Source organism: Canis lupus, chromosome 7, assembly GCF_048164855.1.
Source record: "Canis lupus baileyi chromosome 7, mCanLup2.hap1, whole genome shotgun sequence".
In the NCBI taxonomy this organism is placed as follows: domain Eukaryota; kingdom Metazoa; phylum Chordata; class Mammalia; order Carnivora; family Canidae; genus Canis; species Canis lupus.
In genome coordinates, this window is record NC_132844.1 from 6,687,253 (window position 1) to 6,709,909 (window position 22,657).

At 41.7% G+C, this 22,657-nt stretch overlaps 1 long non-coding RNA gene across 1 annotated transcript; it reads left to right on the plus strand.

Moving 5' to 3' along the window:
• The first annotated feature begins 1,731 nt into the window (after nt 1–1,731).
• Nucleotides 1,732–22,236, plus strand: LOC140636538 (uncharacterized). The gene is made up of 3 exons (XR_012033741.1): nt 1,732–1,822; nt 2,373–2,441; nt 22,018–22,236. It is a non-coding gene; the product is annotated as an uncharacterized lncRNA (long non-coding RNA).
• The last annotated feature ends 421 nt before the right edge of the window (nt 22,237–22,657 follow it).

Sequence of the window (22,657 nt, forward strand, 5' to 3'; positions counted from 1 at the left end):
AGCTTAATGCACAGAGGAAGCAAAGCCTGCGCCCCCTGAGCCAGAACAGCGTCAGCAGACACCTGCGGCTGGCTGGCCTGAGGCTGGGGTGGGGTAGTGACAGAGAACAGGTGGCTTTGGGGCAGCAGCAAGGTCAAACCCCAGGAAGCAGCAGCAGTGGTAGCCTCAGGCCACCAGAGGGTGGAGCAGAGGAGGCTACCAGGTGCGAGCCCAGGGACAGGCCTCCGCTGTGCAGGTTTCCTCCAGAGGGGCCTCTGCGAGCAGAAGAAAGGATTTTGAGGACATGAGTTCCAGCATTTCCATTGGTGGGCCCTTGGAGCCAAAAACTATTTTTGTTACTTTTTGCCTGTCCTCCCCCAGGATGGCACAGCTTGGAGAAGCAAGAGTTACAATTAATTTCCCTTTTCAAAATGTGGTTCAAAAAAGAACATTCTGTTTCCAGGACCCCGGCTCTCTGTGAGAAATTCTATACTAGCATTCAAAATTAAGCCACATTTGCCAGAATGTAAGTTTCTTTCAATGGCTAATTTTTTTTTTAAGTGACTGCTTATGTCTATAGCAGAGAAAATAACAAAAAAGGAGGAGTAATTTATCTGAAAAATAGCAGTTTTAATTTTGGAAAGGGATTTCAGAGAGAACCCTATGTAGTTCTGTAATATTAATCTATTTTAAATTTTTCAAATGTCAAAAATAGAGTTTACATTTACTGCTACAAATTTGGTGAACGTTTTTCATTATGCACTAAGCAGAAAATTTGAAATTAAATGTACAGCAATGTTCAGACAAATGAAAAAATCCCCTCCCCCAGGCCATCCCTTGACATAACTAGGACAATCCAATATAATAACCCTCTAAAAGGATTAATTCTGCCTAAAACCAGCTCCTGAAAAAAAAAAAAACACATGGCACTGTCTGAAACATTCTTGATAATGTGCACATCCTTATTACATTTGCAATCCACGAGCCTGGTGCTGACTCCGTCTTGGAACACTCTAGACAATACTGAATGAGGGAATCTTTACACTCAGAATCATAGGAGAACCTCAATAATAAAGTATACAAAATAAAGTGGTAATAAGATTTCATTTTGCTTCTATTAAATTAATTAAATATTTAAAACATATTCATTGCTGGAGGGGGTGTAGTAAAACTGGTCCACACCAGACATTGCTGATAGCAATGCAAAACAGCAATTCCAGGCCAATCCATTCAAAATATTCATATGATTCAGTGATTTGCATTATACAAAAGAAGGACAATGTTTTACACTTGTTTAATACAAAATTAATATAAGAATATTTATAAGCTGGCAGCCTCCTAAATATCTAGTAGGGGTGGTTGGTGGTTAGGTAAAATATGTTGTACCCACTTAATGAGTATAAAGGCCCAGTCGAGATATGCAAATAATGCAATGTTAAGAGGCACAAGCAGCTCTGTCGAGGCAGGGGGAGAGTCAGAATTGTAAATGCAGTTCCTTCTGTTATTGGAAGTTGCATTAATGTTTCCATGATGGGTTTTTTTTTTCTTTTTCTTTCTTTCTTTCTTTTTTTCCTAAATAAAAATGTGAAATAAATTGCAGGCAAGGTTCATTTCCTTTTAGTTATTTGTAGGAGGATACAAAATTAAGCATTTACAGTATCTCGTTTTTTAAACCTTTTTATTTATGCTTGGCTGGACTTGGCCAGACTGGTCAGTGATTTTCTTCTACGCAGTATTGAGTTACACCCACCCACTAGGCCAAGGGGGAAAATTCTCAGGGTTTGAAGGCAATTTATTGGAATGATGAAGGAGAGCAAGAGGAAGAACAGATTTTCAGAGAAAGGTAAGAAAGTCCTTGAGCCATCCCAAAGGAAGCCAGGTTTGGCAACAGGGCACCGATTCTGGGGCTCCGTTCACATTTTCTTCTCTGTACTGGGGGTGCACTTAACAGAATACAACCCAATGGTGCTTTATAACGCCAAGTACCTACTGATGCCCTACTGTGGTAGACATGGTTTTGCCTACCCGTGGCACTCTCCACTTCTTCCTTGCTGAGTTACTGGTTCCAAACAACAGAACCAATTCAAGCTCGTTTAAGCCAGAAAAGAATTTATTTAGGCACATAAGGAACTCACAGAATCCCACAGAGCGCTAGAAAATCAGGTTTAAAAGCTATATAACCTGGAACAGTACCCAAATTATGCCACCAAACTGCACCCATGGAGACCTGCGGCCACTGCCACCTATAAGGTGGGTGCTATGTGCAGAATGGTACTGCACAGTTATCTCTGAAAACTACACGATTTTTCTGCAATGCTCCTCCACCTTCTTCACTGGAAAAAGGATTTTGCCTGGCACTTAATTCCTTAACTTTGCTCTATTCTAAATTTCAGTCTTACGTAGATATGTCTGATTAGTGGAATCCAGGCAACATACCTGCAGCCGAACATACCTGCCTGCTGGTGAGTTTTACTTCCATCCTGGGTGTATCCAGGCCTCATAATGTGGGAAATTTCTCAGTATAGGGAGCCACAAATATGACAAATGTCTACAAAAATTTACCCAACTTTGTCCAGGCGGACTATATATATATTTTGTTGTTGTTGTTGTTGTTGTTGTTGTTGTTGTTAAGCCAGTTACAGAAATTCCATTTTCCTTGATGCAAAAAAAGGCATGTGACCCAATTCTAACCAGTAAGGTACAAAGAGACATCTGCTGAGGGACTTCTGAGAAAAGTTTCTTAGCTCTTAAAAAGAGACACAAGGACACAATAGTCCCCTTGTTCTGCCTCTGGATGATGGTGTGTGGGGCTTTGAAGCCTAGAGCTGCTCTAGCCATCTAGTGACTGACACAATTAAAATGGCAGAGCAGAAAGATGGAATTCATCTAAATTCTCGATAGCATTACTTTGCTACTGACTCAACCAACTCATCTCATCTCCACATTATTTGTTAGGTGAAAAATACTTTTCCATATTATTTAAATCAATGGAATTCAGGTTATCTTTGCAGCCGAAGGACCCTGAGTTATGTTATGTCTGAGATAAACAGGAGCATAGGCATGACTCTTTCCCTCAAGACTTTACATCTCCGACCAAGTGACTCAAGGATAGAAGATAGCAATGGGTGCTCATTCATTCCAGAAAACCCCCACTCCAGCCCTACTACCTGGCCAGGTCAGCTGAGTTGTTCTGACTGTCTGGTTGCCCAAAGCTGCCCTGGAGGAAGATCTGTTCTGTTTCTAAAGCCACCATGTTCCCAGGAAATAAGAGATTTCAAAACTCTTGGTAGCCTGGCCAGAGACATTCCAGGGTGAAAGCTTACACACTTGAAGAAAATCTAAATTAGAACCTTGTGAAAAGTCAGTTCTACAGTTCTACTTCTTTCTCTAAGGATTGCTTCAGTGAATTTTTATGGAGATTTTCTTTATACATGGAACCCATTTATTTCTTCTTCTTGCCCTCACCCCCAAATTGGGGTTTTTAAATTATGAAATAAAAAGGCTGGCATAAAACAGGCTGCAAAACATAGATTCATCAAGAAGTTTTTACCGATGAATCAACTATTCATGAAACACTTATGTTTATAAATTTCAGAAAATATTGGTATCCCAGATCTTTGCTTGTTGGGGACTTGACAATTATTTGAAGTATTTTTTTTTTGAAGTGTCTTATTTCCAGGAACTGTTATAATGAGTACCATGTGACATCAAAGGGTAAGAGAAATAAATATTGAGCATGTGGAGGAAAAAGAAAAACATTTCATTCCTTCATTTGGAACTTTTTACTTACATAAACATTTTCCAATTGTGGTAAAATACATATAAAATTTAACATACTAACCATTTTTAAGTGTCTAGCAGAATTTTAGAAATTAGACAATTTAATGTTTTGGGTTTATCAGACATATTCTCATGCAGTTTGCTGGCATGAAGACTTGTGAATTTTCTAATGAAATCAAATTTTTGAAGCTGTTCTCTGAGGAAATGTTAGTTATAACGCTCAATACACTTCCTTGTGGGGTTTCAGCTTTCTCGCTTCTATTTCTGAACGTTGAAACAAATGAAGATGATCCAAGAAATAAAGAGAAGCACATTCCTGGTGAAAGCCACTTAATTTCTCATTTTTAACCTCCAACTAATTAAAAATACTAGATAATGTTCAGTGGATCTTGCTATAATCGAAAGGGATTACCTATCGATTATTATATTTTTAAAACTTTATTATGGAAAATTTCCAATGTAGACAAAGCAAACAGAACAATACATGAGCCCCCGTGTACCCAACCCCCAGCTTCAATAATTGTCAGTGTTGGGACGCCTAGGGGGGCTCAGCAGTTGAGCATCTGCCTTTGGTTTAGGACGTGATCCTGGAGTCCTGGGATCCAGTCCTACGTCGGGCTCCTGCATGGAGCCTGCTTCTCCCTCTGCCTGTGTCTCTGCCTCTCTTTCTCTCTCTGTCTCTCATGAATAAATGAATAAAATCTTTTAAAAAATAATTGTCAGTGTTCTGCCATTATGGTTTCAGCTGCATCTTCAACACCCTCCCCTACACCCAGTTAGTATAATTGTTGCTGTTGGTTCCTTTAGGTCATCTCTACATATTAAAATACACAAAGGTCAAATGTACAATTTTGACAAATGAATACTCTCACACAACCTGCACCCCTTTCCCAATGTAGAACATTTTCATCCCCCAGAACGTTCCCTCATGTCTCCTCCTAGTCATTCGGAGATAGCCACCTGTTTGATTTTTTTCACTTCTGGTTATTTTTGTCTGTTCTAGGATTCTACATAAATGCAATCATATTCTTTTGAGTTTGCCTTCTTTTGTTCAGCACAATTTTGTGAGGCTCTTGCATATTTTTGAGTAACTCTTTATTATTGTTGAGCAGTATTCTCCTGTGGGAATATGGTTTTTATGGTGGAAGAATCACTGTAAGAAGGTTCTTACTATCTGATTGTGGACACTGACTTGCTTCCAGCTTTTGGCTGTTGTGGAGAAGGCTGCTATGAACATTCTCGTACAAATGTTTGTGTGTGTGTTGTGTGTACGTGTATGTAAAGTTTTCATTTCTTTTGGATAAATAAATACCTAGGAATGGAATTTTTGAGTAAAGGTGCAGTTCTATGTTAATTGTATGACACCGCCAAGCCATTTTCCAAGTGGTTGTACCATTTTATAGTCCAACACATACATCCAACATTATACATTAACACATGAGAATTCCAGTTACGCCATATCCTTGCTAACATTTAGCTTTATCAATCTTTTAAATGTTAGTCATTCTGATGGATATGGATGGTATTTCATTGTGGTTTTAATTTCCATTTCCCTGATGACTAATGAGGTTAAGCACTTTTTCATATGTTATTGGTTAGTTGTGTGTCTTCATTTGTGAAGTGTCTGTCCAAGTACTTTTCTTTTTAATAAACCGAGTTGTTCATTTTTTAAATTATGGAGTTGTAGGGATTCTTTTATATATTCGGATGCAAGACCTTTGTCAGAACATGTTTATGAATATTTTCTAGTCTGTGCTTTGTCTATTTACTTCATTAATGATGTCTTTTGACAAGCAGAATATTTTAATTTTGATGAAGACTAATTTGTTAATTATTTTCTCTCATGGTTATTATTTTCTGTGTCCTATCTGAGCATTTTTTTGCCAAATCCGAGGGTGTAAAGATATTATCTTGTGTTTTCTTCTACATGATTTTTTATTTTAGCGTGTATATATATATATAGTCCATCTCAAACCAATAATTGTGTATTATGTGAGGTGAAGGTTCATTCCTCAAATGTGCATATCCAATTGTTCCAGCACCATTTTGAAAATACTATCCTTTTCTCATTGAGTTACTTTGGCACTTTTCTGAAAAATCAGTAGACTGAATATGTGGGACTCTATTTCCAGATTCTATTTTGTTTCATTCATTGCTATGACTATCTCTATGCTAATACCACACTGTCTTTATTACAGTACTTTTATAAGGTATGTCTTTTATAGTAACTCTATTAGTTTCTAATGCTGCTGTAACAGATTACTATAAACTTAGTGGCTTAAAACACAAATTTAGTCTCAAAGTTCTGGAGGTTAGAAGTCTGAGGTGAGTGTCAAGGGGGTAAAGTCAAGATGTTGTCTGGGCTGGTTCCTTCTGGAGGCTCCAGGGGTGAATCTTTTGGATTCACCTCTTTTGGCTTCCAAAGGTTGTCAGCATTCTTTGGCTCATGGCTATGTCATTCTCATCTCTGTTTTTGTTATGATATCACCTTCTCTGACTCTAATCCTATTGCCCCTCTTATACAAACTCTCGTATTCATCCTGCCAGAGTAATCCACAATATTTTCGCATCTCAACATTCTTAATTCATCTGCAAAGACTCTTTGGCCAAATAAGGTAGTATATTCACAGGTTCCGGAGATTAGGACATGAACCAGTTCAACCTACCACAGTAGTCCAGTCCTTCGTTCTTATGCAAGAACATTTTGGCTATTTTAGGTCTTTTTGCATTTTTATAAATGTTTTAGAATCATTTGTCAATTTATATAACAAAAGCAGAATCCTGCTGGGATTATAGTTGAGAGTCATTGGATCTATTCATTAATTTTGAGGAAATAGACATCTTAAAAATATTACATCACCCAGTATAGGAACATAGAATAACTTTCTGTTCATTTAAGTGTCACTTAATTTCCCTCAGTAATGTTTCAGAGTTTTCAGTGCAGAGGTTCTGTACCCATATAGAAGGTCTTTTACTAAATTTAGTTCTAAAATAATTTATAATTTGTTACCATTATAAATGAAATAATTTTGGGTTTTCATTGTATTGTCCAATTATTTTCTGCTAGTATATAGAAATTATCTTTGTTTATAGATTTTTATAAACATCTACAAATAGAGATAGTTTTGCTTCTTCTTTTCCTTATGTTTATAACTTGAATTTCATATCTTGCCTTATAATGATGGCTAACACCTCCAGCAAAATGTTGACTAGAAATGGCAAAAGCAGATATTCCCCAATCTTAGAAAAAAGTATTCATCTTTACAACAATAGATATGGTATCAGTTGTAGGATTTTCAGAGAGAGCATTTATCAGATTGAGGATGTTCTCTTGCATTTCAAGTTTTCAGAGTTGTTTTTTAAATCATGAATGAGAGTTGAGTTCTGTCAAATGTCTTTTCTATTGATCATCTTTTTGTTATTCTGTTACTACAGAGGAATACATTTATTGAAATCTTAAATGGTAACCAATCTTGCATTCTTTGGATAAAACTTTGTCAGGATGCATTCGGTTAAGAGTTCAACTCTTGGGGCACCTGGGTGGCTCAGTGGTTGAGCATCTGCCTTTGGCTCAGGTCATGATCCCAGGGTCCTGGAATCAAGTCCTGAGACAGTCTCCCCATGGTGAGCCTACTTTTCCTTTGTCCATGTCTTTGCCTCTCTCTCTCTGTGTCTCCTATGAATAAATAAAATCTCAAAAAAAAAAAAAAAAAAAAAAAGAGTCCAAATCTTGTTTTCAACTCAGGGCATGATCTCAGGGTTGTAAGTTGTAAGATTAAGCCCTGCACTGAGCTCTGTGCTGGGCATGAAGCCTTCTTATGATTCTCTCTCACTCCCTCTGGCCCCCTCCTCCCTCCTTCTATTACAAAAAAAAAAAAGAATTCTTGTGTCTAATATTCATGAGGTATATTGATCTTTAATTTTCTTTTCTGTTAATGCCTTTGTCAGATTTTGGTATCAGGGTTATGCTGGCCTCATAAAATTGTATTTTTCCACTTATTTTTTAAAGGATATTGTATGAAGTTGTATTATTATTTTCACTAAATGTTTGATAGAATTTACCAGTTTATATCTTCTTTCAATTCTTTAAAGATTATATTCCATTGTCTTCTAGCTTTTCTTCTTTCTTAGTATAGGAAAATGTAATTTGTATTATTGTTCCCCTGCGTGAAATGTTTTGTTCTATTCTGGAAACTTCTAAAACTTTTTTTAAATCTTTGGATTCCATGAGTTTTTGTATAATGTGCCTAGATATGGTTTTCTATCCCACTAGGCATATATTTATTCCACTTAGAGTTTATTCAGCTTCCTAGATCTGTAATTTTCGATTTTTAACTAAGTTGGGAAGTTTTTGACTTTAACTTCTTCAGGTATTTTTTTCTTCTTCATTCTCTCTCCTTTCCTTCTGGGACTCCAATGGTATACTAGATGATTTGATAGTATCCTACAAGTCTAAGACTTTGTTTTCCTTCAATTTTTTTTCTCTCTGCTCTTCAGAGTAGATCACTATTGAATTATCTTTAAGTTATTGACTCGTTTTTCTGCCAACTCCAATCTAGTGTTAAAGCCATTGAGTGAATTTATTATTTTAATTTATGTGTTTCTGCTTTTTAATAATTTCCACGTGTTTAATTTGTACAGCTTATTTATCTGCTGAGTTTCCCCCATCTGTTCACTTACCATGTATTATTTCCATTCACTCCTTGAACATAGTTATAATAGCTGCTTTAAAGTCCTTGTCTACTATTGCAACTTCTCAGCATTAGAATTTATTAACTTTTTTTTCTTAAGTATGTGTCACAAATTCCTATTTCTGTCATATCTAGTGACTTTAAAAAATGCATGTGGATATTGTAAATGATTCAGTGTGAGGACTCTGGATTCTTTTATGTTACTCTAAAGAGTAATTTTTGTCTTAGCAAATATTTAATATTATTGAACTCAAACTTTAAGCTTTATTTTCCCTGTGATGGGAAGCAGCTGAAATATAGGTTGTTAATTTTGTTTCTAGCTGCTGTTTTTCCATCAGGGCTCTGGATCTCTTCACAAGTGCATCATCCAATGGTCAGTCTAAGATTTTCTTTTTTTGCAGATTTTTTCTTATTTACTGACTCTGGGCCTCCTTCTCTTCCTAAATCTTTTCTCTTCCCCAAACTCTGCCATCTGACTCTTCAACTCAGTGTGATTGGATTTCTGCTGCACCTGGAAGAAGGCTGCACACAGATTGAAAGTTATCTAAAGCAAAAAACTCCTGCATGGGGTGCCTGGGTGGCTCAGTCAGTTCAATATCTTTCTTTGGCTAAGGTCATAATCCCAGGGGTCCTGGGGTCGAGCCCTATGACGGGCTCCCTGCTCAGGAGGGAGCTTGCTTCCTCCTCCCCCTCAGCTCCTCTCCCCACTCATGCTCTCTCTAATTCTCTCAAATAAATAAATCTGTGGGGAAAAAAAAGCTGCTACCAAAAAAAAAAAAAAAAATATATATATATATATATATATATATATATATATATATATATATCACCAGGGTAGATTCTTTTCTAGTTTCTTTCCGCTTTGGTAATTCTTCAGTGCTTTTTTTTTTTAAGATTTTATTTATTTATTCATGAGAGACTGGAGAGGCAGAGACATAGGCAGAGGGGGAAGCAGGCTCCCCATGGGGAACCCGACATGGGATTCAATCCCAGGACCCCAGGATCATGACCGGAGCCAAAGGCAGACACTCAACCACTGAGCCACCCAGGCACCCTTCTTCAGTGCTTTCTAATAGTCATGTCTATAATTTTTTTTTTCTCCCAGATAACACTAGTATTTGGGAAGGCTTATCTAACCAATGTACTCCGTCACTGTTAGATATGATTTTTAAATACGTTCAAAATAAGGGGCGCCTGGGTGGCTTTGTTAGTTAAGTGTCTGCCTTTGGCTCAGGTCATGATCTCAGGATCCTGGGATTGAGCCCCACGCTGGGCTCTCTGCTCAGCAGGAAGTGTGCTTCTCCCTCTCCCACTCCCTCTGCTCTCTCTCTCTCTCGAATAAATAAATAAATTCTTTTAAAAAATACATTTGGAATAAAAAGAACAAAACAGAAGTATCAAAATTCAAGATTCAAGATAACTACAAAGCTATAGTAATTAAAACAGTATGGTACTGGCACAAAAATAGACACAAAGATCAATGAAACAGAATAGAAAGCCCAGAAATAAACCCACACTTATATAATCAATTAATCTTCAACAAAGAAGGCAAGACCATGCAACGAAAAAAAGACAGTGTCTTCAACAAACTGCATTGGGAAAACTAGACAGCTACATACAAAAAATTAAACTGGACCACTTTCTTATACCATACACCGAAAAAAACTAAAAAAAAAATGGATTAAAGACCAAATATGTGAGAACTGAAAGCATAAAAATCCTAGAAGAGAGCACAGGAAGTAATTTCTCTGACATCAGCCCTAGCAGCATTTTTCTAGATACATCTCCTAAGGTAAGGGAAACAAAAACAAAATTAAACTATTGAGACTACATCGAAATAAAAAGCCTCTGCATAGCAAAGGAAACAATCAACAAAACTAAAAGAAAATCTACTGAATGGGAGAAGATATGTGCAAATTACATATCCAATAAGGGGTTAGTATCCAAAATACATGAAGAACTTACATAACTCAACACACCCCAAACCCAAATAATCCAATTTAAAATGAGCAGAAGACATGAATAGATGATTCTCCAAAGAAGATATCCAGATGGCCAATATAAACATGAAAAGATACTCCACATCACCAACCATCAGGGAAATATAAATCAAAACCACATGATATATCACCTCATATCTATCAGAATGGCTAAAATGAAAACACAAGAAACAACCGATACTGGCAAGGATGTGGAGAAAAAGGAGCACTTGTGTACTGTTGGTGGGAATGTAAACTGGTACAGCCACTGTCGAAGACATTATGGAGGTTCCTCAAAAAATTAAAAACAGAATTATCATACTATCTAGTAATTCCATTATTGAATATTTACCCAAAGACCATGAAAGCATTAATTCGAAAAGACATATGCACCCCTATGTTTATAGCAGCATTATTTACAATAGACAAATTATGGAAGCAGCCCAAGTGTCCATCAGCAGATAAATGGAAAAAGAAGAGGTGATATGTACATATACTATAAGTAGATACAATGGAATATTACTCTGCCATAAAAAAGGAATGAAATCTTGTCATTTGCAACAACATGCTTGAATGTAGAGGGTATAATACTAAGTGAAATGAGCCAGAGGAAGACAAATACCCTATGATTTCATTTATATGTGGAATTTTAGAAACAAAACAAATGAACAAAACAGAGACAAACAAAAAATCAGACTCTTAAATATAGAAACAAACTGGTGGTTACCAGAGGGCGGGGAGGGGGATGATGGGTGAAATAGGTGAAGGGGTTCAAGAGTATACTCACTGTGAAAAGCACCAAGTAATGTATAGAATTGTCAAATCACCATATAGTACACCTAAAACAAATATAACATTGTATGTTGATTATACTGGAATTTAAAAAATAATGAATACATAAAGTATGTTCAAAATATTGAGAATGTTTATTGAGAAGTTCAAAATTACCCAGATGCTCATATCTGGAACCTGGTTATATAGAGGACAACCTAAAGCAAAATTTGGATTTTGATATGAAAAAATACAAGGATATATGTATCTCCACAAGCTGCTGTCTCTTGATAATTGCTGCTGATAATCCCATTATAGGTCACATAGGACAAAGCAATCTGGGGAAGGTGGCACAGGCCACCTTGAGTGACAAGCAGTGGGTACCCCACATCTAGCCCCTTGGCACAAGTAACCTGCCCTCAGGGTTATAGCCAACACCAGTTGGAATGATTTATGTGGAAGTGGGACAGTGGAGTGATACACGAGCAGACACTGTAGGCTGTCCAGAAGCAGAGCAACTTTGGGAATGGTGTAAAGAAAAGTGCTTCAACTTTAAGGACATCCAATTTCAAGCATGTTAATTGGGTTTACATTCGCCAAAGGGCTGAGGGAGGGAGGATGAGTGATAGGAAAAGAGGGAAGAGAAAGTATTCCTATTACTTTCATGTCCAAGTTTCCTAAAATGACTTCTTTCACCATTCCCTTTATAAATTAAGATCAAAGCTTAGTGAGGTAACTGGTTTAAGTGACTCCAGTATGTGTCATGTACCACTAGGGCAAGAGTTGTAAATTTTTAGAAGTTGGAGGTCAAGTTGCTAAATCCTTTGCCTCTGATGGATGACAAAGTGGTCCCTACACTGTGCAAGAGACACAGAGATGGTGTCATTGTTTTAACATCTCTGATTCTGCTGTCTATACTCACCATCTATTAATCAATCAATCTTCTCGTCAGGTAATTAGAGTTTTAAGTGGGCTGAAAAGCCACTCTTAAAAAATGTTCTATTCCTGGGAGGCTTATATGTCAGTCGTGCACGTCATTGTATTAATTATTTTACTTCCATGGCTTTCCTCCTAATGGCTCTCTGAGAGAGACTGTGTCATCTTTTCTCCTCTTTGGGAAAGGAAGAGAGGCAGTTGGGGAGTCAGGGGCCCCCGGCAGAGGACCCTGAGAGAAGCACACCCACACGGGGGCTTTCAGCACCAGAGAATCTCCTAGTGTCTGGAGGGCAGAAAGAGGAGAGATGGCAACTGTTAAGAATATGTTCAAGGCTCTTTGGCCCTTTTCAACTTCTCGAAAGGTGTCTTTCTGGTGTAATTCTCACTACTAGGACCCCTGCTGACAATCCTGCATGTGACAGCGACACTGCCACAGAGAATGACTTCTTTTGACCTTTCTCACCAGTTTTGTTGGGTTGACTCATGAAAAGATTGGGCACGGTGCTTAGAGAGAGCTGCACAGCAGGCTATTGGCCGCCTCTCTATCCTACAGTTTCAAACACAGTGGTTCACCATGGCAGGCACCAGAGTAACTAATCGAAATGGAGAAAACCACTGAGAAGTGGGGTGCAGTATTCTGCATCCAAACACTAAAGAATTAGGTTTGATTTTATTTTATTTTTTAAGATTTTATTTATTTATTCCTGAGAGACACAGAGAGAGAGAGAGAGGCAGAGACACAGGCAGAGGGAGAAGCAGGCTCCCAGTGGGGAGCCCCATGCAGGACTCCATCCCAGGACCCCAGGATCCTGAGTTGAGCCGAAGGCAGATGCTCAACCACTGAGCCACCAGGTGCCCCAAGAACTAGGTTTGATTTTGAAACACACCGTGAAATTTGTCACCAGTTGCGTTCCCTTCTTTGCTTTGGTCCCCAGGAAACTCAGATTCAAACTGAGAGGTTCAAGAATTTTTTTTAAGATTTTATTTATTTATTTGAGAGATTGAGAGAGAAAGAGAGAGAGAGGGGAGGGACAGTGGGACAACTCTGCACTGAGCCCGTCTCAGGGCTTGATTCCATGACCCTGAAATCATGACCTGAGCTGAAACCAAGAGTCGACACTTAATCAACTGAGCTACCCAGGTGCCCCCCCGCCAATTTTTTTAAGTAGCCTGCATGCCCAGTGTGAAGCCCAAGGAGAGGCTGAGATGACCCTGAGATCAAGACCTGAGCTGAGATCAAGATTTGGATAGTCAATGGACTGAGCCACCCTGGCACTCGGACAAGTGCAAGAACTTTGAACATACACGTCTGTGTACTAACTTTATCCTTGTCTTTATCTTACTATTCCATCTTTTTTCTCCTTTTCCCCTATCTCTGTTAGTTTTTAGTTTGCTATATTGTGTATATTTGTATAAAGCCAACTCAGATCCTTTTGGGAGTAAGGTGGGGGAAATAAGTCCTCTTCAGATTGTCTTTTAATAGCCTGAGTATGCATTGTTATTTGGCACAAAGAACTAGAGCTTTTTGGTACACTTTGTCAAAGGAGTTACAGAGTAAGCCTGGCTTTTAAATAGGAAAACATTTTTAAACGTGCCCCGTAGTCTCTTGCCCAACTCAAAGCCCAGTCTCCTTTGGGTTTTTTGGTTCCTTCCTATTCAGATCAAATTGCTCTAGTAGCTTTTGAAAATTCTGATTTAACATCGTGCTCCAAGTTTATAAAGTGTAGACCAGCATCTCCCTAACTCTTTGAAAGTTAAAATTAGAGAAAATAAGAAAAATTGCAGAAACATTGTACTCCAGCATGCCAAAGTCATAAAAGCTTGCTTTGAAAAGCGATTAAAAGGTGGGCTTCTCTGGCAGGTTGTGGAACTCCGACCCCCTATGCCTTACACAATTAGCACAGACGGTTTCCATGAATTGTTGAGGTGCCACTTTCTTGATAATGTCCTTATAAAAAATTTGACCCACCACCAATCAACATGTATTTATCAAGAGTTAGCTACGTTCAAGATATTATTCTCAGCATCCCAGGAGTCACAAAGATAAGTAACGTCAGTTCTTGCCCTCCAAGAACCTATAGTGTAGGAGTTGCGAGGCAGTACAGGTGGAGAGGTAGACATAAAAATAAGTAAATACATATATTGCAAGATAGAAGCAGAGAGATGATAGGAAGACGGACAGCATTTGTGAATGTAGAAGAGAGGGTTTGGTTTGGGAACTGGAATGAGCACCGGCTTCATGGAAGAAGAAGTTTCATTATTTCCAGTTGGGGAGCAGAGAGGAAGGATCAACGAGGCCCACTGAGGCCTGCCCTTGAATTTAGGATTAGAGGCATTTACTCTCCATTTTGCCAGAAGTGGTGGGAAAGAATTTGCAACCAGAGAATTGTGTGTTTGACAGCAAAGAAATTTTCATTTCATTTTATTTACACCACAGACTTCCAGATTAGGTTTTGTGGTGGCTTATGACAAAACCATAAAACTACTTAAAAAAAAAAAAAAAAAGGAAAGAAAGAAATGGAATGAAAAGCCTAACTCCTAACTTACACTTCTGCAAACTGATACTGAACCAGTTTATTCTTGAGCCCTCATGGCCTTGTTTTGATTCTACACGGTATATAAATAACTTGAATCATGGACAGAAGTAACCAGAAGTCAAATAGCACGTTGGGCGGGGGGGTGGGGGCAGCTCCCCTTAGCTAAGCAACCTGACATTTTAACCTGCCTGCCTTCATTTGGACTGCTGGGGTCCACCTCCAAGAAGAGGGCTGGCCTTCCAACAGGATTGTTACACAACAAGCCTCCTTTGATTTTAAAGAATTCTTTCTCTGACTTGCAGCTTTCCTGACGCGACTGGATTCCCTGTCAGGACTAGCCCTTAAATTAAATTGGTTCCTTCACTTCTCTGGCCCCTAAAGTTAAGCAAACAATATGTTTCTAATTTCTCTTTGGGGTTCTCATTCTCCAGTCAGACTTTCTGCTCTAGTTATATTATTGATGTGGCATTTTATGTTCCCAGAATGCCTCTGCGGCTGTCCTATAAAATAAGACCTCTAATACCAAAAAGGATGATTTCAGTGACATTCCCGTCGCAGAGATTTTATTAGGAGGGGAAGTTAACAAAGAGGTAGAGGGGAGGTAAGGGGTAGGAAATAAAGCTGGGAGTTTCGTACAAAGAAATCATTAAATGTGATCTAAAGTGCCGTCACTTGTATGATGAGGTATGAATCTAGGAGTCTGGGCATCAAAGACCCGCAAGGCAGGGACAGGAAGGAGGTGGATCTGCCTTTAGGTCAAGAAGTGAAGGTGAGCATTCTCCTCTCATTGGCTTTTTTGGGATCAAACTCCATCCTACCTGGGCCACCCTTAGGCTCTGGCTCCTTATGCCAGGGTTCCCTAAGGGCCAACCAGTCACTGCACAGGCCTAGGACAATTCCAGGAGCACTTATTGACCTAGGGCCATTGCCCCTAACATGGAACATCTCCCCTCCTACCTACTGAGACCTAAAACCCCATTAAGGAGAGAAAAAGCCTTTCATTTCATTTAATCATAGAAGGCTTAAAAATGCAAATCCTGCAGTTGACTCTTCTTTTTCTTCCTCTTCTTCCTCTTCTTCTCCTTCTCCTTCTTCTTCTTCTCCTCCTTCTTCTCCTCCTCCTCCTCCTCCCCCTCCCCCTTCTTCTTTCTTCTTCTTCTTCTTCTTCTTCTTCTTCTTCTTCTTCTTCTTCTTCTTCTTCCTCTCTAGATTTTATTTATTCACTTGAGAGAGAGAGAAAAACAGAGAGCACAGAGGGAGAAGGAGAAGCAGACTCTCCGCTGAGCCGGGAGCCCAACTCAAGGCCCGATCGCAGGACCCTGGGATCATGACGGAGCCAAAGGCAGATGCTTAAGCAACTGAGGCACCCAGGTGCCCCAGGGTTAACACTTCTTACCATCAAGCAGGATACCTTATCCTTCCCTCTAGCCAAAGGTGGCAGCAGGGGACTGGAGACTCACCTGGGGGTGGGCCACCTACAGAGAGGAGGGAGCATTTGGAGAATGAAGAGTCAGCCTCTGAAGAGGGACCTGGAAGGCATCACAACTCTGGGGAGTCACCTGGTTACCTTCCCTGGACCCAAGACAGAGCACGCCATGCCTGGGGTTGGCCCAAGGAAGGCAGCGCCGGGGCACACGACCCCCTCTTTACTTGGTTACACAGATCCACCCACTCATCCTAGCTAGCCTTGTGTCATACGGGGGAGCGTCTACGGGTTCCCAGTCATTCGCCAGTCATCTGATGGCAGGCTTCACTGGGTCGGCACAATTGGGGGTGTAGGTCCAGGCACTGCTGGCTGCTGTTTCACACAGGAAACTCATCTCTTCGTCTTGATTTTGCCAGAGAAGCAGCAAGTGTACTTGGTGTGCAGGTGGATCTCAATTTTCTTGATCATTTTCCTGAGAGAGGTGCCCTAACCGGTCCTGGGCCTGTTGACAACTCAGGTACCCACCCCCGGTGCGTTCAGCTGTGTCTCTGCCAGCTGCCTGGGAGCCCCAGGAGGGAGGGACCCCCTTTTATTGTACTGTCAGCCAATCACTGTTTAAGTTGACTTCATCCCCAAGGACGTTTGGTAATTGATGGCATGAAATTTGCTATTTTAAAAAAACGGCTCATTGGCCAATCAGAGAGTGGTATTTCAGTCATTGACACATTAATAAACAGATACAGAAGGAAGCAGAAGGTGGGCACAGGGTGGGTGCAGGGTGCAGTCTGCGGAGCAGGTGGGGCTGGGGCGAGAACTCTTGGGGAGCAACGGGGCCACCCCCTGCCGCCCTAGCAAAGGGTACTTCTCTCCTCTCCCCCCAGCCTTGCTGCCTCACAAAGGAGAGGAGCTGCTTGCTTCACCAGAAGTCTCCTTGGCCATCACCGCACCCCTGTGGAGTGTGTATTGTTCCGGTGAGGCCGTGCCCAAGGCCCCTGCCTGAAGCCACGCCAGTGCTAAGGACAAGGATGGGGAGGAGGCCAGGCCCGTGAGACTGTGGAACCCACACTCCTGGCCACCCCCAGGACCTCTGCTGTTCCCCCAGGGCCTGTGGAGGTGGCATGGCCACCTCTGGGAGGACGTCTCTGTCCTGTACCCCACCCCACCCCTAAGATGTTTAGCTCACAGGTAGAGAAGAGTCTAGCTTGTATCATCTTGAATATCCATCTGCTCCCCTGAGCCAGGAGACTTGCCAGGGCCCGAATACGGCTGGGGGCAAAGTCACTCTGCAGCCAGGGCTGTGGTGGGCAGCCTGACCAGGGCCCAGAGGGAGAGGGTGACAAAGAGAGGAAGAGGACCCAGATCCATGGGGAGGGGCAGTGGGCCCCCAAATAGGTTGGGAAAGAATGGACCAGGAGTTTGTAGGCAGCTGAGACCAAGAGGACACCAAAGCAGCCCAACCATAGCTTGGAGGTCATGGAGAGTGTTCATACGTACAGACCAGCGTGAGACCAGGGGACCCTCCCCACCTCCAATGGCCATGACAGCCATAAAGCCTTTTCTGTCACCCCCTCCACTAAATACCTTCTAAGACAGGAGCAGAAGACAGAGGGGAAAAGTCCAGAAAACTGAGCAACTGAATCATGAAGGTGAAGGAGCCCTAAAGACAGTGTTTAAATCATTGCATCTAAGTCTTAAACTAGTCAGACTCAATCTGGCTTCTCTTTATCACCAACCAGTGGGTAGGGGCCTCGGGAGGACCGGGATAGACATTTTCTTTGCACATGTGAGTGCGGTAAGTAAATCAGAAGTCATTGCAATTGCTCCCTGGGTACCACCTAGGCCATACTTGGCAACCTCGTCCTGTTTGTTTTCCATAAACTATGTCACATGCCCCTTCTACAGGAGGCCCAGCGGACATCTGGGCCATGGTGTGGGTTGTCAGGCCTTCTTTGGTGCTGTCCACAGGACTTGGGGGGATGCCCGGCTCTCTCAGGGTCCTTGTGTTCCCCCCTTACCAAATTATATTTTCAGAACATGGTCTCATCTCGAGGCATGGAGGCCTCTGTGCTTACCTGCCACTTGGGGTTCCAGAGGGCGGAGGGTATAGAGCAACTCCAGGTTCAAAAGCACCAAGAATCCCAAACTTGGAGGTTCAGAGGCTTAGAGCTCATTTCCAACGCTCTCACTTGAAAAAGATGCAGGCAACTGAGGCTAACCAAGTGATAAGTCAAGACTTGAACCCAAGTTTAGTTGCTCCCTGTGCTTTGGGACAGAGCATGAGTGGGGAGGACCACATGGAAGAGACCGATTCTGCTCACCTTTTTTTAGTTCCCTGCAGGCCAAGGAACCTGCTTACAGTTCGTTTATTCTTTTTTTTTTTTTCCTTTAATCAAAATTTAAAATGAACTTTACAATGTTAATTAACCTTTCCCACTGTTTGGCATCTTCCTCGTCCCTGTGCTCTGTATTCCCCTGACAACAAATCATACCGTTTGCCTATTGATCAGCTGTAAATCAAACCTTTTATAGCCTATTAAATCACACCAGATCGACTAGGTTGGTTTCACAAAGTCAGCGTTTTGGACAAACATTGCTCCTTTCTGACTACCAGCCCTAGAGAGGAGACAAGAGTTCTCTGTGCAGAGCCCGCGGACATTCGAGAGCTGACCATATTGAAGGCTCCAAGCTAAATTTAGCCCGCCCAGCTGGTTGTCATTCCAGCAACTGAGTGTGGGCTTGCCAACAGCTGTATTTTAAGCTGAGCCCCCAATTTCCCTCTCTTTGGCTTTGTTGTGTTCTACAGGATTTGGGTTTAGCTACCAAAACCATAAAGGGTTTCCTTGTGGGCTTTTAAGTAAGCTCACCCAGAGAGAGGAAGAGCGAACTACCTAGTGCTGACATGGGAATTTGTGGTTTTGGGGGCCTGTGCAGCCGGTTGGAGGACCTTCTCTGATCACCTGAGTTAAGACCGAGGAAGAAGGAAGGCCATGACTACAAATTCACACAACTAGAAAACCTACATTTTGCATGTCAATTATTCTTAATACCCTGAAAAAAGTTTTTTTAAAGGCCTACTGCTAGAGCGCCTGAGTGGCTCACTCAGTTGAGCATCCCATTCTTGGTTTTGGCTCAAGTCATGATCTCGGGGTCATGGGACCCAACGCCGTGTGGGGCTCCCCATGCTGCAGGGAATCGGCTTGAGATTCTCTCCCTCTCCTCCCTCTGCACCCTCACCTCCGCTCTCGTGCATGCGCTCTCTCTCTCAAATAAACAAATCTTTTTTAAAAAATAAAAACAAAATAAATAAAAAGGCTTACTGTTAAGAAACACTTCCTCAAATTTCAAAACTCTATGCTTATGTACAACACACTATACATAGCATGCCACCAGCTGGGTAAGGAAATAGGAAATATATGTTTGTATATGCAAATAATGTCTCCGGAAACATTCGCAAGGAACTGGCAGTCCTGGTTGCCTCTGGAAAGAAAAACTGACAGACTAAAGGCCAAAAGGGTCCCGTTAAATTTTTTTCCTGTGGGTATGGATTACTTACAGTTTCCATGCTTTAAAAATGTATTATTTGGACAGTGCGCTCTACCTTGACATGTAAAGTCACGGCTTCGTTATTCTGTTATTGCCACAGTGGTTTGTAACGTAGCTTTTTCCAACTCAGAAACTCTGGGGAAGACCAGGCAAATGCCACAGATGTGTGAGCATGAACTTGTGGGTTCACACTGTGCACACACACGGACACACTTCGTATTTTTCAGGACGTCGTTGCACTAATGTAGGCTTTAAAAACAGAGTACTGAGCGAAAAAGCAAATATGTCCAAATTTAATAGTCCTTAATTCTGCATGGTGAGAATATGGGTCATGTCCATTTTCTTCTCTATCTTTCAACCCAGAGTTTTCTTTTAAAAATAGAGCCTGAGTCTGTGTCTTTAAAAAGCAGTGTCTTTTCAGAGCACCTGGGTGGCTCAGTTGGGTAAATATTTGACTCTTGATTTCAGCTCGGGTCTTGATCTTAGGGTCATGAGTTCAAGCCCTGCATTGGGCTCCATGCTGGTTGTGAAGATTACTTCAAAATAAATGGATGGATGGATGGATGAATGAATGAATACATAAATAAATAAATAAAATTTTAAAACCAGTGTCTCTTTAAAGCAGGAAGACAGTAAAGGAATCCACACAGCAGCAACTCACTAAGCATCGCTATTAAAAAGCACAGGATTTCTTTTCATTTCCACTTATTTGATGTCATTCAGGGGTAATTTGCTACTATCATTCAGATTTGCTACTATCTCACCCTTAGAGCTGCTCATTTCAGCTCAACAGATGCTTTTTTTTTTTTTTTTAGGATTGTATTTATTTATTTGAGACAGAGAAAGAGAGCATGAGCAGAGAGAGGGGCAGGCGAAGAGGGAGAAGCAGACTCCCTACGGAGCAGGGAGCCTGATGCGGGGCTCGATCCCAGGACCCCTAGATCATGACCTGAGCTGAAGGCAGACGCTTCACCAACTGAGCCACCCAGCTGCCCCTCAACAGATGCTTCTTGAAGGAGAATGTAGGGCTTGCAATGGGCCGGGTGATGCGGGTACCAAGATGAATGAGACCCAACATAGCTCTCTTCATGTGGGAAGTAATTATCTTTTCTCTAAGACTTTGCTGAAACAAGAAAACTTTTACATTGACTCTTAAGCTTTAAATAAAACACTTCTCAATCACCAGAGTTACATGTAGCCAAGAGCTTATGTTCTCCTCCTGAAGTCTACCCACACAGGATTATTATTTCTGCTACCGTCCTTGCTTAAAGCTAATTCAGGGAACCGAGAATGAAATTTCTTACCAAACTAACCAGAGTATCTTCTACTTACTTCAGCATTTTCACCTCTTGAGCAGTTGTGACTTCAAGGTCAAGGTATTGACTTTCAATAACTCCCTTTACACCCACTGGAACAGGGCTGACCGCCCAAAGGAGCTTGAAAAACACTGGCTGAGGTAGAGGAGGGCACAGGTGAGAGAGGTCTTGGCCCTTGAGAAGGCTTGATGAGAGCCCCTGGAAGCAGCAGGAGGTTTTTGGAGGTAGGGAGGGGACTTGAGGGCCTCCAAGTTGCTTCCAGAGAAGTTTCTGTGTTGCAACATCCCCAGTGAGGCAGCCTGGAAGGCCTGCAGCCACCTGACCCTGCATCATGGCGGACTCTTGGCCCTCACAGAGCCAGGCCAACCTGGGAACCTCCACACTTACCTTGGAATAGCTGGCGAAGCAGAAACGTGGAAGTAGGAAATAGAAAAAGGACTCTGAGTCACTTGAGTTTTTTCTTACCAGCACCATAAAGACTCTTGATCCTGACCTTTAAACACACCTTTTTAATACACACCTGACCCTGAATTGTCGGAATACCCAAACCTGGGTCAACCCCTCCCTCCATTAGTTTTCAGACTGAAAATAGGGCACCATCTATTGCTCAAGCACGTCTCGTCATTGCCAATTGGCTCCAGAGCAAATCCACACTTTCTAATCCAGCTGGCCCCGTGGCGCTCTTCAGGAGCCACCGACCTACAAACTCCCTTTGCCTGTCACATACATTCCCCCCCCCCCCCATTTTGGCCTTTTCTCTCTCCAGGGGTGACATCATCTCTTTTTTCACTAGAAGAGGGGCCCTCTATTTTGTTTTCGCTTCCTCAGTTTTCCTTCTTTGTATTCAAAAATACATTTCACCCGCTTCTCCTTGTCACAGACAGACTCTAGAACGGCTCCCAATAATCCTTTCCACCTGATACTCAGACCCTCGTGAAATTACCTTCCCCTAAGCGTGGGTGGGACCTGTGACTTGTTTCCAACTGGTGGAATATGGCAAAGGGGATGTCACTTCTGTGGTCACATTACTTCACGCCGTGACTTCCTTCTTGCCTGCAGACTCTCCTTTGCAGGGAGTTCTCCACTGTATGGAGAGGCCCGCGTGGCCAGGAACCGAGGGCAGCCTCCAGTGACAGCCAGCATGAAAGGGAGGCCCTCAGTCTCGGTCCACAGGGAACCGAATGTCGTCAACAGCCGTGGAAGCTGGGAAGTTTCGGGAGAGACCCTGAAATAGAGGACATGCCCAGATTCCTGACCCAAGGAAACCATGGGATAATAAATGTGTGTTGTTCTAAGTTGCCATGTTTGTGGTAATTTGTTACGCAGCAGAAGATAACTAATACACTCCTTCCCTCCTTTCTCAAAATCATGAATGCGTCCCCAGTTCCTTCCTGGCCATCCCAGTTCCTTCCCCAGTCCTGCAACCCATCCCCATCTGCCCTTGATCCTACTCCTCTCTCTCTCTCTCTCTCTCTAAGGTTATTTGTCCACCTTCTGAGTTATTTAAATTCACATCTCCACCCATGCTGTCCCCTCACACCCACAGTGGAGATTAGCTCACAACCCTGCTGATCACTGAAATTAAGGCCACTGGACTCAGGGTACGTAAGGGCTGGCCTGACACATCCACTGTTTCCCCAGTCCACGTGTGTTCCTCCCTTCCCAAACCCCCAATACCCCTTCCTCCATTCTACCTTTC